The sequence below is a fragment of the Rutidosis leptorrhynchoides genome, chromosome 7 (genome assembly GCF_046630445.1).
Source record: "Rutidosis leptorrhynchoides isolate AG116_Rl617_1_P2 chromosome 7, CSIRO_AGI_Rlap_v1, whole genome shotgun sequence".
Lineage (NCBI taxonomy): Eukaryota > Viridiplantae > Streptophyta > Magnoliopsida > Asterales > Asteraceae > Rutidosis > Rutidosis leptorrhynchoides.
In genome coordinates this window covers 239723128-239737286 of record NC_092339.1, presented here as the reverse complement: position 1 = coordinate 239737286, position 14159 = coordinate 239723128, and positions in this window count along the sequence as shown.

Sequence of the window (14159 nt, the reverse complement as noted above, 5' to 3'; positions counted from 1 at the left end):
TATTAATCATATCCTAGCTAACTTATATTGTATTATACATGTATTCTAATATATTATGTAATCTTGGGATACCATAGACACGTATGTAAATGTTTTGACATATCATATCGACCCATGTGTATATATTATTTGGAACAACCATAGACACTCTATATGCAGTAATGTGGGAGTTAGCTATACAGGGTTGAGTTTGATTCCAAAAATATATATACTTTGAGTTGAGATCTAGCCTGAGACGTGTATACACTGGGTCGTGGATTGATTCAAGATAATATATATCAATTTTTTTCTGTACATCTAACTTTGGACAACTAGTTGTAGGTTACTAACGAGGACAGCTGACTTAATGAACTTAAAACATCAAAATGTATTAAAAGTGTTGTAAATATATTTTGAACATACTTTGATATATATGTACATATTTATTATAGGTTCGTGAATCGACCAGTGGCCAAGTCTTACTTCCCGACGAAGTAAAAATATGTGAAAGTGAGTCATAGTCCCACTTTTAAAATCTAATATTTTTGGGATGAGAATACATGCAGGTTTTATAAATGATTTACAAAATAGACACAAGGACGTGAAACTACATTCTATGGTTGAATTATCGAAATCGAATATGCCCCTTTTTATTAAGTCTGGTAATCTAAGAATTAAGGAACAGACACCCTAATTGACGCGAATCCTAAAGATAGATCTATTGGGCCTAACAAACCCCATCCAAAGTACCGGATGCTTCAGTACTTCGAAATTTATATAATATCCGAAGGGTGTCCCGGAATGATGGGGATATTCTTATATATGCATCTTGTTAATGTCGGTTACCAGGTGTTCACCATATGAATGATTTTTATCTCTATGTATGGGATGTATATTGAAATATGAAATCTTGTGGTCTATTGTTACGATTTGATATATATAGGTTAAACCTATAACTCACCAACATTTTTTGTTGACGTTTTAAGCATGTTTATTCTCAGGTGATTATTAAGAGCTTCCGCTGTCGCATGCTTAAATAAGGACAAGATTTGGAGTCCATGCCTGTATGATATTGTATAAAAACTGCATTCAAGAAACTTATTTCGTTGTAACATATTTGTATTGTAAACCATTATGTAACAGTCGTGTAAACAGGATATTTTAGATTATCATTATTTGATAATCTACGTAAAGCTTTTTAAACCTTTATTGATGAAATAAAGGTTATGGTTTGTTTTAAAATGAATGCAGTCTTTGAAAAACGTCTCATATAGAGGTCAAAACCTCGCAACGAAATCAATTAATATGGAACGTTTTTAATCAATAAGAACGGGACATTTCAGTTGGTATCCGAGCGTTGATCTTAGAGAACCAGAATTTTGCATTAGTGTGTCTTATCGAGTTTGTTAGGATGCATTAGTGAGTCTAGACTTCGACCGTGTTTACTTGAAAAATGATTGCTTAACAAATTTTGTTGGAAACTATATATTTTAACATGTGAATATTATGTGATATATTAATCTCTTAACGCGTTTGATATTATGTGATAGATGTCTACCTCTAAAACAAGTCCCATTGACTCACCTAATAATAATGAAGAGTCAAATGTAAATTGGAATGATTCGTGGACTGATTCACAAGTTCCCGAAGAGGAACCGGAAGAAGAGTCGGAACCGGAAGAAGAATCGGAACCGGAAGAAGAATCGGAACCGGAAGAAGAAATAGAACCAGTGGGGGAAATAATAAAACGGTTAAGTAGAAGAAAATCCTCAACCAACCGACCAAAGTTAATTATAATCAATGGTGTTTCCGCCAAGGAAGCAAAGTATTGGGAGAATTACCAATTCTCCGATGAATCGGATCCCGACAAGGATTCCGATGATGTTATAGAAATTATCCCAACACAATTTAATAAGGCAAAAGAGAACAATCAGGGAAAGGGCATAAAAATAGAGAAATTTGATTTCAAACCGATGAACTTTATATGTATCGTCAACACCCGTATTTCTTAAGTTGTGACAATAATCCGGGAACCTCTAAACCACCAGGTTTTTCTAAACCAATGTGGAAAACGACGGCTCGTATTAGGGGAACATCATATATCCCTAGAAACTTGGCAAAACGAACCAAAACCGAAGAAAAAGAAACGAGCGAGTTGGAATAAGATAGTTGTATTCGTGTGGTGTAATATATGTAATATAGTGTGCTTATGCTTTATGATATATGTAAAAATTGCTTGTATTTATAAGTATTTTTTTTATGAATCTAACTCTTGTCTATTTTACAGTATAAAAACACAAAATGGATAGATAACCCAATATTTTAAGAGACCTACCCGGAGACATGATTGATGAAATCTTGTCTAGAGTCGGTCAGAATTCCTCGGCACAAGTATTTAAGGCGAGATCAGTTTGTAAGACATTCGAAGAACGTTCCAAGAATGCGTTGGTTTATAAAAGGCTTTCGTTCGAAAGATGGGGGATATCACATTGGGAAATCCATAAGTTACGATGTGTTTACTTTGACGCATATATTGCAGGGAACCCAAATGCTATTTTACGCAACGGGTTAAGAAATTATTTTGACTCAATATATCCGAATATAGGACTTCGTGATTTAGAAAAAACGGCTAACATGCAACATAAAGAAGCATGTTATGCTTACGGGTTAGTAATGTTCGCTTCTCACCAAAGTGAGAACAAGAACATCGGGCTACAACTATTAAACAAAACGTTCCCACAAATGACGGAGTCGGTAATTGGGGTAAGAAATGAGGTTTTTAGGTTATTACGAGACTGTTGGTCATTACATAACCTTCATCCTTTTGACGATGTTACAACACATTGTCTTACTATCAGTCACAACTGTTATGTTCCACAAAACCAAGGATGGGAAGTGGTATTAGTAAAACCAGAATGCATGACTTGTTTCTGGACGTATGAATTACGTGTCTTTATTGCCTTTGCTGAACGCCTTATTTATTAACTAGAATTATCTTCGCAACTACTTTGTATCAAAGTTTTATATGATATATTTCATGCTATATGTAAAATAGCGGTATTGTAAGTTTGCAAGTTATTGTATAAAAGCTTGAATATGATATATATATTTTTTTTTTTTGTTTTTTTTTTTTTTTTTTTTTTTTTTTTTTTTTTGTGATTAGTTTTTCATATAGAATTGTAGTAGTTGAAATGGTATGTTAGCTACTAAGTATGAACTTAACGGGTAGGTACTACCCGAATTAAAGAGTATAAAACGCTAATATGAAGAAAGAGCTTTTATAAATAAGTTCATATTACGCTACGAAATACTATTGACTACTCTTGATATTCTATATGATTAACTCGTTTCATTTGACTATTTTGAAGGAAATGGCACCGACTACTCGGCACACCTTGAATATGAGCGAAGAGGAATTTCGTGCCTTTCTTGCTTCAAACATAGCCGCAGTACAGGCTGCGCTACATACCAACAATAACCTTGGATCTAGCAGTACATGAAATCGTGTAGGATGCACCTACAAAGAATTCACTGCCTGCAAACCTTTGGAATTTGATAGAACCGAAGGACCGATCGGATTGAAATGGTGGACCGAGAATGTCGAATCGGTGTTTGCCATAAGTAAGTGTACTGAAGAGGATAAAGTGAAGTACGCTACGCATACCTTCACAGGTTCTGCGTTAACATGGTGGAATACCTATCTAGAGCAAGTGTGACAAGATGATGCTTACGCACTACCGTGGTCAGCATTCAAGCACTTGATGAATGAGAAGTACCGTCCCAGAACTGAGGTCAATAAGCTCAAGACGGAACTTAGAGGGTTACGAACCCAAGGATTTGATATTACCACGTACGAAAGACGATTCACATAATTATGCCTATTGTGTCCGGGAGCGTTCGAAGATGAGGAAGAGAAGATCGACGCGTTTGTGAAAGGATTACCGGAAAGAATCCAAGAAGATATAAGTTCACACGAGCCCGCCTCCATACAACAGGCATGTAGAATGGCTCACAAACTAGTGAACCAGATTGAAGAAAGAATTAAAGAACAGACTGCTGAAGAGGCCAATGTGAAGCAAGTCAAAAGAAAATGGGAGGAAAACGGTGATAAGAATCACCAATACAACAACAACAGCAATTACAACAATAATCGCAACAACTATCCCAACAATCGCAACATCAATCGCAACTACAACAAACGGCCCAACAACAACAACAACAACAACAACAACAACAACAACAACTACAACAATCATCCCAACAACAATAATAACCGCAACAACAACAACAACAATCAGAAGCAGCTATGCCAAAGGTGTGAAAAATATCACTCGGGGTTCTGCACCAAATTTTGCAACAAGTGTAAAAGAAATGGTTTATAGCGCGGTGAAGTGTGAGGTCTACGGACCAGGGGTTAACAGAACGAAAGGAACAAATGGTGTCGGAACGAGTAATGGCGGAGCAAGTAGTGTCGGAGCAAGTTATGCCAATGTAGTTTGTTATAAATGTGGAAAACCGGGCCACATTATTAGAAATTTCCCGAACCAGGAGAACACGAATGGATAAGGGCGCGGAAGAGTTTTCAATATTAATGCGGCAGAGGCACAGGAAGACCCGGAGCTTGTTACGGGTACGTTTCTTATTGAAAATAAATCTGCTTACGTTTTATTTGATTCGGGTGCGGATAGAAGCTACATGAGTAGAGATTTTTGTGCTAAATTAAGTTGTCCATTGACGCCTTTGGATAGTAAATTTTTACTCGAATTAGCAAATGGTAAATTAATTTCAGCAGATAATATATGTCGGAATCGAGAAATTAAACTGGTTAGTGAAACATTTAAGATTGACTTGATACCAGTAGAGTTAGGGAGTTTTGATGTGATAATCGGTATGGACTGGTTGAAAGAAGTGAAAGCAGAGATCGTTTGTTACAAAAATGCAATTCGCATTATACGAGAAAAAGGAAAACCCTTAATGGTGTACGTAGAAAAAGGCAACACGAAGCTACATCTTATTAGTAATTTGAAGGCACAAAAACTAATAAGAAAATGTTACTATGCTGTTCTAGCACACGTCGAGAAAGTACAAACTGAAGAAAAGAGCATCAATGATGTTCCCATCGCAAAAGAATTTCCCGATGTATTTCCGAAAGAATTACCGGGATTGCCCCCACATCGATCCGTTGAAATTCAAATAGATCTTGTACCAGGAGCTGCACCAATAGCTCGTGCTCCTTACAGACTCGCACCCAGCGAGATGAAAGAACTGCAAAACCAATTACAAGAACTTTTAGAGTGTGGTTTCATTCGACCAGCACATCACCGTGGGGAGCTCCTGTTTTGTTTGTCAAGAAGAAAGATGGTACATTCAGGTTGTGTATCGACTACCGAGAGTTGAACAAACTTACCATCAAGAACCGCTACCCACTACCGAGAATCGACGACTTATTTGATCAACTACAAGGCTCGTATGTTTATTCAAAGATTGACTTACGTTCTGGGTATCATCAAATGCGGGCGAAAGAAGATGATATTCCAAAAACTGCTTTTAAAACACGTTACGGTCATTACGAGTTTATGGTCATGCCGTTTGGTTTAACTAATGCACCAGTTGTGTTCATGGACCTTATGAACCGAGTGTGTGGACCATACCTTGACAAGTTTGTCATTGTTTTCATTGATGACATACTTATTTACTCAAAGAATGACCAAGAACACGGTGAACATTTGAGAAAGGTGTTAGAAGTATTGAGGAAGGAAGAATTGTACGCTAAGTTTTCAAAGTGTGCATTTTGGTTGGAAGAAGTTCAATTCTTCGGTCACATAGTGAAAAAAGAAGGTATTAAGGTGGATCCGGCAAAGATAGAAACTGTTGAAAAGTGGGAAACCCCGAAAACTTCGAAACACATACGCCAGTTTTTAGGACTAGCTGGTTACTACAGAAGGTTCATCCAAGACTTTTCCAGAATAGCAAAACCCTTGACTGCATTAACGCATAAAGGGAAGAAATTTGAATGGAAGGATGAACAAGAGAAAGCGTTTCAGTTATTAAAGAAAAAGCTAACTACGGCACCTATATTGTCATTGCCTGAAGGAAATAATTATTTTGTGATTTATTGTGACGTATCAAAGCGAGGTCTCGGTTGTGTATTAATGCAACGAACGAAGGTGATTGCTTATGCGTCTAGACAATTGAAGATTCACGAACAAAATTATACGACGCATGATTTGGAATTAGGCGCGGTTGTTTTTGCATTAAAGACTTGGAGGCACTACTTATATGGGGTCAAAAGTATTATATATACCGACCACAAAAGTCTTCAACACATATTTAATCAGAAACAACTGAATATGAGGCAGTGTAGGTGGATTGAATTGTTGAATGATTACGACTTTGAGATTCGTTACCACCCAGGGAAGGCAAATGTGGTAGCCGACGCCTTGAGCAGGAAGGACAGAGAACCCATTCGAGTAAAATCTATGAATATAATTATTCACAATAACCTTACTACTCAAATAAAGGAGGCGCAACAAGGAGTTTTAAAAGAGGGAAATTTAAAGGATGAAATACCCAAAGGATCGGAGAAGCATCTTAATATTCGGGAAGATGGAACCCGGTATAGGGCTGAAAGGATTTGGGTACCAAAATTTAGAGATATGAGAGAAATGGTACTTAGAGAAGCTCATAAAACCAGATACTCAATACATCCTGGAACGGGGAAGATGTACAAGGATCTCAAGAAACATTTTTGGTGGCCGGGTATGAAAGCCGATGTTGCTAAATACGTAGGAGAATGTTTAACGTATTCTAAGGTCAAAGCTGAGCATCATAACGTATTCCAAGGTCAAAGCTGAGCATCAGAAACCATCAGGTCTACTTCAACAACCCGAAATCCCGGAATGGAAATGGGAAAACATTACCATAGATTTCATCACTAAATTGCCAAGGACTGCAAGTGGTTTTGATACTATTTGGGTAATAGTTGATCGTCTCACCAAATCAGCACACTTCCTGCCAATAAGAGAAGATGACAAGATGGAGAAGTTAGCACGACTGTATTTGAAGGAAGTCGTCTCCAGACATGGAATACCAATCTCTATTATCTCTGATAGGGATGGCAGATTTATTTCAAGATTCTGGCAGACATTGCAGCAAGCATTTGGAACTCGTCTAGACATGAATACTGCCTATCATCTACAAACTGATGGGCAGAGCGAAAGGACGATACAAACGCTTGAAGACATGCTACGAGCATGTGTTATTGATTTCAGAAACAGTTGGGATCGACATCTACCGTTAGCAGAATTTTCCTACAACAACAGCTACCATTCAAGCATTGAGATGACGCCGTTTGAAGCACTTTATGTTAGAAAGTGCAGGTCTCCGATTTGTTGGAGTTAAGTGGGGGATAGACAGATTACGAGTCCGGAGATAATACAAGAAACTACCGAGAAGATCATCCAAATTCAACAACGGTTGAAAACCGCCCAAAGTAGACAAAAGAGCTACGCTGACATTAAAAGAAAAGATATAGAATTTGAAATTGGAGAGATGGTCATGCTTAAAGTTGCACCTTGGAAAGGCGTTGTTCGATTTGGTAAACGAGGGAAATTAAATCCAAGGTATATCGGACCATTCAAGATTATTGATCGTGTTGGACCAGTAGCTTACCAACTTGAGTTACCTCCGGAACTCGCAGTTGTACATAACACTTTCCACGTCTAGAATTTGAAGAAATGTTTTGCTAAAGAAGATCTCACTATTCTGTTAGATGAAATCCAAATCAACGAAAAACTTCAATTCATCGAAGAACCCGTCGAAATAATGGATCGTGAGGTTAAAAGACTTAAGCAAAACACGATACCAATTGTTAAGGTTCGATGGAATGCTCGTAGAGGACCCGAGTTCACCTGGGAACGAGAAGATCAGATGAAGAAGAAATACCCGCATTTATTTCCAGAAGATACGTCAACACCTCCAACTGCTTAAAATTTCGGGACGAAATTTATTTAACGGGTAGGTACTGTAGTGACCCGAACTTTTCCATGTTTATATATATATTAAATGAAATTTTTATTTACATGATTAAGTGTTTCCAAAATGTTAAGTAATCAAACTTGTTAAGACTTGATTAATTGAAATAGGTTTCATATAGACAATTGACCACCCAAGTTGACCGGTGATTCACGAATGTTAAAACTTGTAAAAACTATATGATGACATATATATGGTTATATATATAGTTAACATGATATTATGATAAGTAAACATATCATTAAGTATATTAATAATGAACTACATATGTAAAAACAAGACTACTAACTTAATGATTTTGAAACGAGACATATATGTAACGATTATCGTTGTAACGACATTTAATGTATATATATATATCATATTAAGAGATATTCGTACATCATAATATCATGATAATATAATAATTTAAAATCTCATTTGATATTATAAACATTGGGTTAACAACATTTAACAAGATCGTTAACCTAAAGGTTTCAAAACAACATTTACATGTAACGACTAACGATGACTTAACGACTCAGTTAAAATGTATATACATGTAGTGTTTTAATATGTATTCATACACTTTTGAAAGACTTCAAGACACTTATCAAAATACTTCTACTTAACAAAAATGCTTACAATTACATCCTCGTTCAGTTTCATCAACAATTTTACTCGTATGCACCCGTATTCGTACTCGTACTATTGGTATATACACTCCAATGATTAGCTCTTAGCAGCTCATGTGAGTCACCTAACACATGTGGGAACCATCATTTGGCATTTAGCATGAAATATCTCATAAAATTACAAAAATATGAGTAATCATTCATGACTTATTTACATGAAAACAAAATTACATATCCTTTATATCTAATCCTTACACCAACGATCAAAAACACCTACAAACACTTTCATTCTTCAATTTTCTTCATCTAATTGATCTCTCTCAAGTTCTATCTTCAAGTTCTAAGTGTTCTTCATAAATTCTACAAGTTCTAGTTTCATAAAATCAAGAATACTTCGAAGTTTGCTAGCTTATTTCCAATCTTGTAGAGTGATCATCCAACCTCAAGAAATCTTTCTTATTTAGAGTAAGATATTTTGCTAATACAAGGTAATACTCATATTTAAACTTTGATTCAATTTCTATAACTATAACAATCTTATTTCGAGTGAAAATCTTACTTGAACTGTTTTCGTGTCATGATTCTGCTTCAAGAACTTTCAAGCCATCCAAGGATCCTTTGAAGCTAGATCCATTTTTCTCATTTCCAGTAGCTTTATTCAGAAAACTTGAGGTAGTAATGATGTTCATAACATCATTCGATTCATACATATAAAGCTATCTTATTCGAAGGTTTAAACTTGTAATCACTAGAACATAGTTTAGTTAATTCTAAACTTGTTCGCAAACAAAAGTTAATCCTTCTAACTTGAATTTTAAAATCAACTAAACACATGTTCTATATCTATATGATATGCTAACTTAATGATTTAAAACCTGGAAACACGAAAAACACCGTAAAACCGGATTTACGCCGTCATAGTAACACCGCGGGCTGTTTTGGATTAGTTAGTTAAAAACTATGATAAACTTTGATTTAAAAGTTGTTCTTCTGGGAAAATAATTTTTCTTATGAACATGAAATTATATCCAAAAATCATGGTTAAACTCAAAGTGAAAGTATGTTTTTCAAAATGGTCATCAAGACGTCATTCTTTCGACTGAAATGACTACCTCTTACAAAAATGACTTGTAACTTATATTTTCGACTATAAACCTATACTTTATTTGTTTAGATTCATAAAATAGAGTTCAATATGAAACCATAGCAATTTGATTCACTCAAAACGGATTTAAAACGAAGAAGTTATGGGTAAAACAAGATTGGATAATTTTTCTTGTTGTATCTACGTGAAAATTGGTAACAAATCTATATTAATCATAACCTAGCTAACTTATATTGTATTATACATGTATTCTAATATATTATGTAATCTTGGGATACCATAGACACGTATGCAAATGTTTTGACATATCATATCGACCCATGTGTATATATTATTTGGAACAACCATAGACACTCTATATGCAGTAATGTGGTAGTTAGCTATACAGGGTTGAGGTTGATTCCAAAAATATATATACTTTGAGTTGTGATCTAGCCTGAGACGTGTATACACTTGGTCGTGGATTGATTCAAGATAATATATATCAATTTTTTTTTCTATACATCTAACTTTGGACAACTAGTTGTAGGTTACTAACGAGGACAGCTGACTTAATGAACTTAAAACATCAAAATGTATTAAAAGTGTTGTAAATATATTTTGAACATACTTTGATATATATGTACATATTTGTTATAGGTTCGTGAATCGACCAGTGGCCAAGTCTTACTTCCCGACGAAGTAAAAATCTGTGAAAGTGAGTTATAGTCCCACTTTTAAAATCTAATATTTTTGGGATGAGAATACATGCAGGTTTTATAAATGATTTACAAAATAGACACAAGTACGTGAAACTACATTCTATGGCTGAATTATCGAAATCGAATATGCCCCTTTTTATTAAGTCTGGTAATCTAAGAATTAGGGAACAGACACCCTAATTGACGCGAATCCTAAAAATAGATCTATTAGGCCTAACAAACCCCCATCCAAAGTACCGGATGCTTTAGTACTTCGAAATTTATATCATATCCGAAGGATGTCCCGGAATGATGGGGATATTCTTATATATGCATCTTGTTAATGTCGGTTACCAGGTGTTCACCATATGAATGATTTTTATCTCTATGTATGGGATGTGTATTGAAATATGAAATCTTGTGGTCTATTGTTACGATTTGATATATAGGTTAAACCTATAACTCACCAACATTTTTTATTGACGTTTTAAGCATGTTTATTCTCAGGTAATTATTAAGAGCTTCCGCTGTCGCACACTTAAATAAGGATAAGATTTGGAGTCCATGCCTGTATGATATTGTATAAAAACTGCATTCAAGAAACTTATTTCGTTGTAACATATTTGTATTGTAAACCATTATGTAATAGTCGTGTGTAAACATGATATTTTAGATTATCATTATTTGATAATCTGCGTAAAGCTTTTTAAACCTTTATTGATGAAATAAAGGTTATGGTTTGTTTTAAAATGAATGCAGTCTTTGAAAAACGTCTCATATAGAGGTCAAAACCTCGCAACGAAATCAATTAATATGGAACGTTTTTAATCAATAAGAACGGGACATTTCAGTCGAAGTCCAGACTCATTAATGCATCCTAACGACTATCAGTTAGACGCACTAATGCAGACCTGGTTCGCTAAAACCACCGCTCTGGTACCAACTGAAAGGACCCGTTCATATACATTATAAATGATTCACAATAGTTGATTACATCGCGAGGTATTTGACCCCTATATGATACATTTTACAAACATTGCATTCGTTTTCAAAAGACAAATTTTTTTACATCGAAAGTTGACGGCATGCATACCATTTCATAATACATCCAACTATAATTGATTTAATAATAATCTTGATGAACTCAACGACTCGAATGCAACATCTTTCGAAATATGCCATGAATGACTCCAAGTAATATCCTTAAAATGAGCTAATGCACAACGGAAGATTTCCTTAATACCTGAGAATAAACATGCTTTAAAGTGTCAATCAAAAGGTTGGTGAATTCATTAGTTTATCATAATCAATCATTTCCCATTTATATAATAGACCACAAGATTCTCATTTTTCCATAAATCTCATTACACTCGCAAATGCATAAAAACCATTCATATGATGGACACCTGATAATCGACATTAACATAATGCATATAGAATATCCCCCGCATACTCGCAAGTATGCCATAAACATTGGCAATCGCAATCACCATTTAAATCGAAGTACTAAAGCATTCCAAATTCCATAATGGAGTTTGTTAGGCCCATAGATCTATCTTTAGGATTCGCGTCAATTAGGGGCCATTTCCCTAATTCTTAGGTTACCAGACTTGAAGGGGCGATATTCAATTTCGATAATCCAACCTATTATGTAGTTTCGATTACTTGTGTCTATTTCGTAAAACATTTATAAAAGCAACGCATGTATTCTCAGTCCCAAAAATATATATTGCAAAAGCATTTAAAAAGGGAGCAAATAAAACTCACAATATTGTATTTCGTAGTAATTAAGCATATGATGGCATTGAACAAGTGCAAGGTTGGCCTCGGATTCACGAACCTATATTAATTATATATATTTATACGTTTGATCAATATCTGTCTAACAATTTAGGTCAAGTCGTTGTGTATCACAATCCTAATGCTTGAGACTAAATTTGCAAAAGTCAACAAAAGTCATATTGACCAAAATGTCTTCCAAAATTTATACATGATTATTATATAGTTTAAATATAGTCATTTTATATATTTAAATATTTTTAACAGATTTTATTAAAGTAAATATTATAGTTCTTTTATTAATAAATAAATTTTATATTAAAATTTATATAATAAAAATATACTTTTATATATCTTAAGTAATAAAATTTATAAAGTTCATTTAATATCATAAAAATAATATGATAGGTATTATTAATGTAATTATATTATACGTAGTAAAATATCTTCGTATCAAATATTTATTTGATAAAATAATATTGATAATAATAATAATAAGTAAAAGTTGTATTATTTTGTAATAATTATTATTATTCTACTAATAAAAATAACAATAATTATATTTCTAAAAATGATAAAATGATAATTTTTATTATTAATAGTACTAAAATGATAATAATAATGATGTTTTATATTAACAATGATATTTTATTAATAATAATAATTTTAGTAAAAATGATAGTTTTAATATTAATAATACTTTTAATAATAATAATAGTAAAATAATGAAAACAATATTTTTTTCTTTAAATCAATATCTTACAATATCTTAATTTCATCATGATACTCATACTCATTATTTCCTAATCGCTTCATTTAATAGCTTTTAATCGTCTTTTATATCGCGTTCATATTAATAATAATAATAGTAATCATAATAATCAGATATTACTAATATTAGTTTTAATTATAATAATACTAATAATAATAATATTAATGATAATACTAATAACTATTTGAATGATAATAATAATAATAATAATAATAATAATAATAATAATAATAATAATAATAATAATAATAATAATAATAATAATAATAATAATAACCTTAATGATAATAACGATAATAATAATAATAATAAAAATAACAATAATATCTTTTATTAATAACGACAATAATAATAATAATAATAATAATAATAATAATAATAATAATAATAATAATAATAATAATAATAATTAGATTATAACGACAATAATAACGACGATAATAATAATCACTTTTACAAAAATTCAATTGACTATAACTTCTAAACCGTTCATCGAAACCATTCGATATCTAAATGAAAAGTTCTCAATTTTTTGCTAGCTTTCAAACGACATGCATATCATATACTTTATCTTAATAGCATATGTATTTAATTCAAGATACGACATAACCTATCTAACGACAATAACGAACGTATAAGCATGCATAATCCTATATACTCGAGCACTAGTCAGGGATACACTAATAATATATAAAAGTTAAGTTATGAGTGCTCACGTATCAATATTAAGATTCAATATTACAGGAAAAGTACGTATACGCAACGGGGATGATAAACACTAGTTTGACTGACGAGCAATACTCTCGAACCATATCCATAACCTCCATAGCTATAACCCATAATTTCCTTAGTTCTATCCCGCTCGAAAAACAATTTCGAAATCACTCGGACAGCACTCCGTCATAATATTTTATGTATACTAATAATATTTTGAAATAATACGGAGTAAATATATATATATATATATATATATATATATATATATATATATATATATATATATATATATATATATATATATATATATATATATATATATATATATATAAATCGATTGAGAGAGTTTAGAGAAAAATATTTTCAAGTTTCTATGAAATAATAAAACATATTGAATTCTATTTATAATAGATTTTTGAATTATTAAAGTGAATTATTAAAGTATGAATTATTAAAGTGAATTATTAAAGTATGAATTA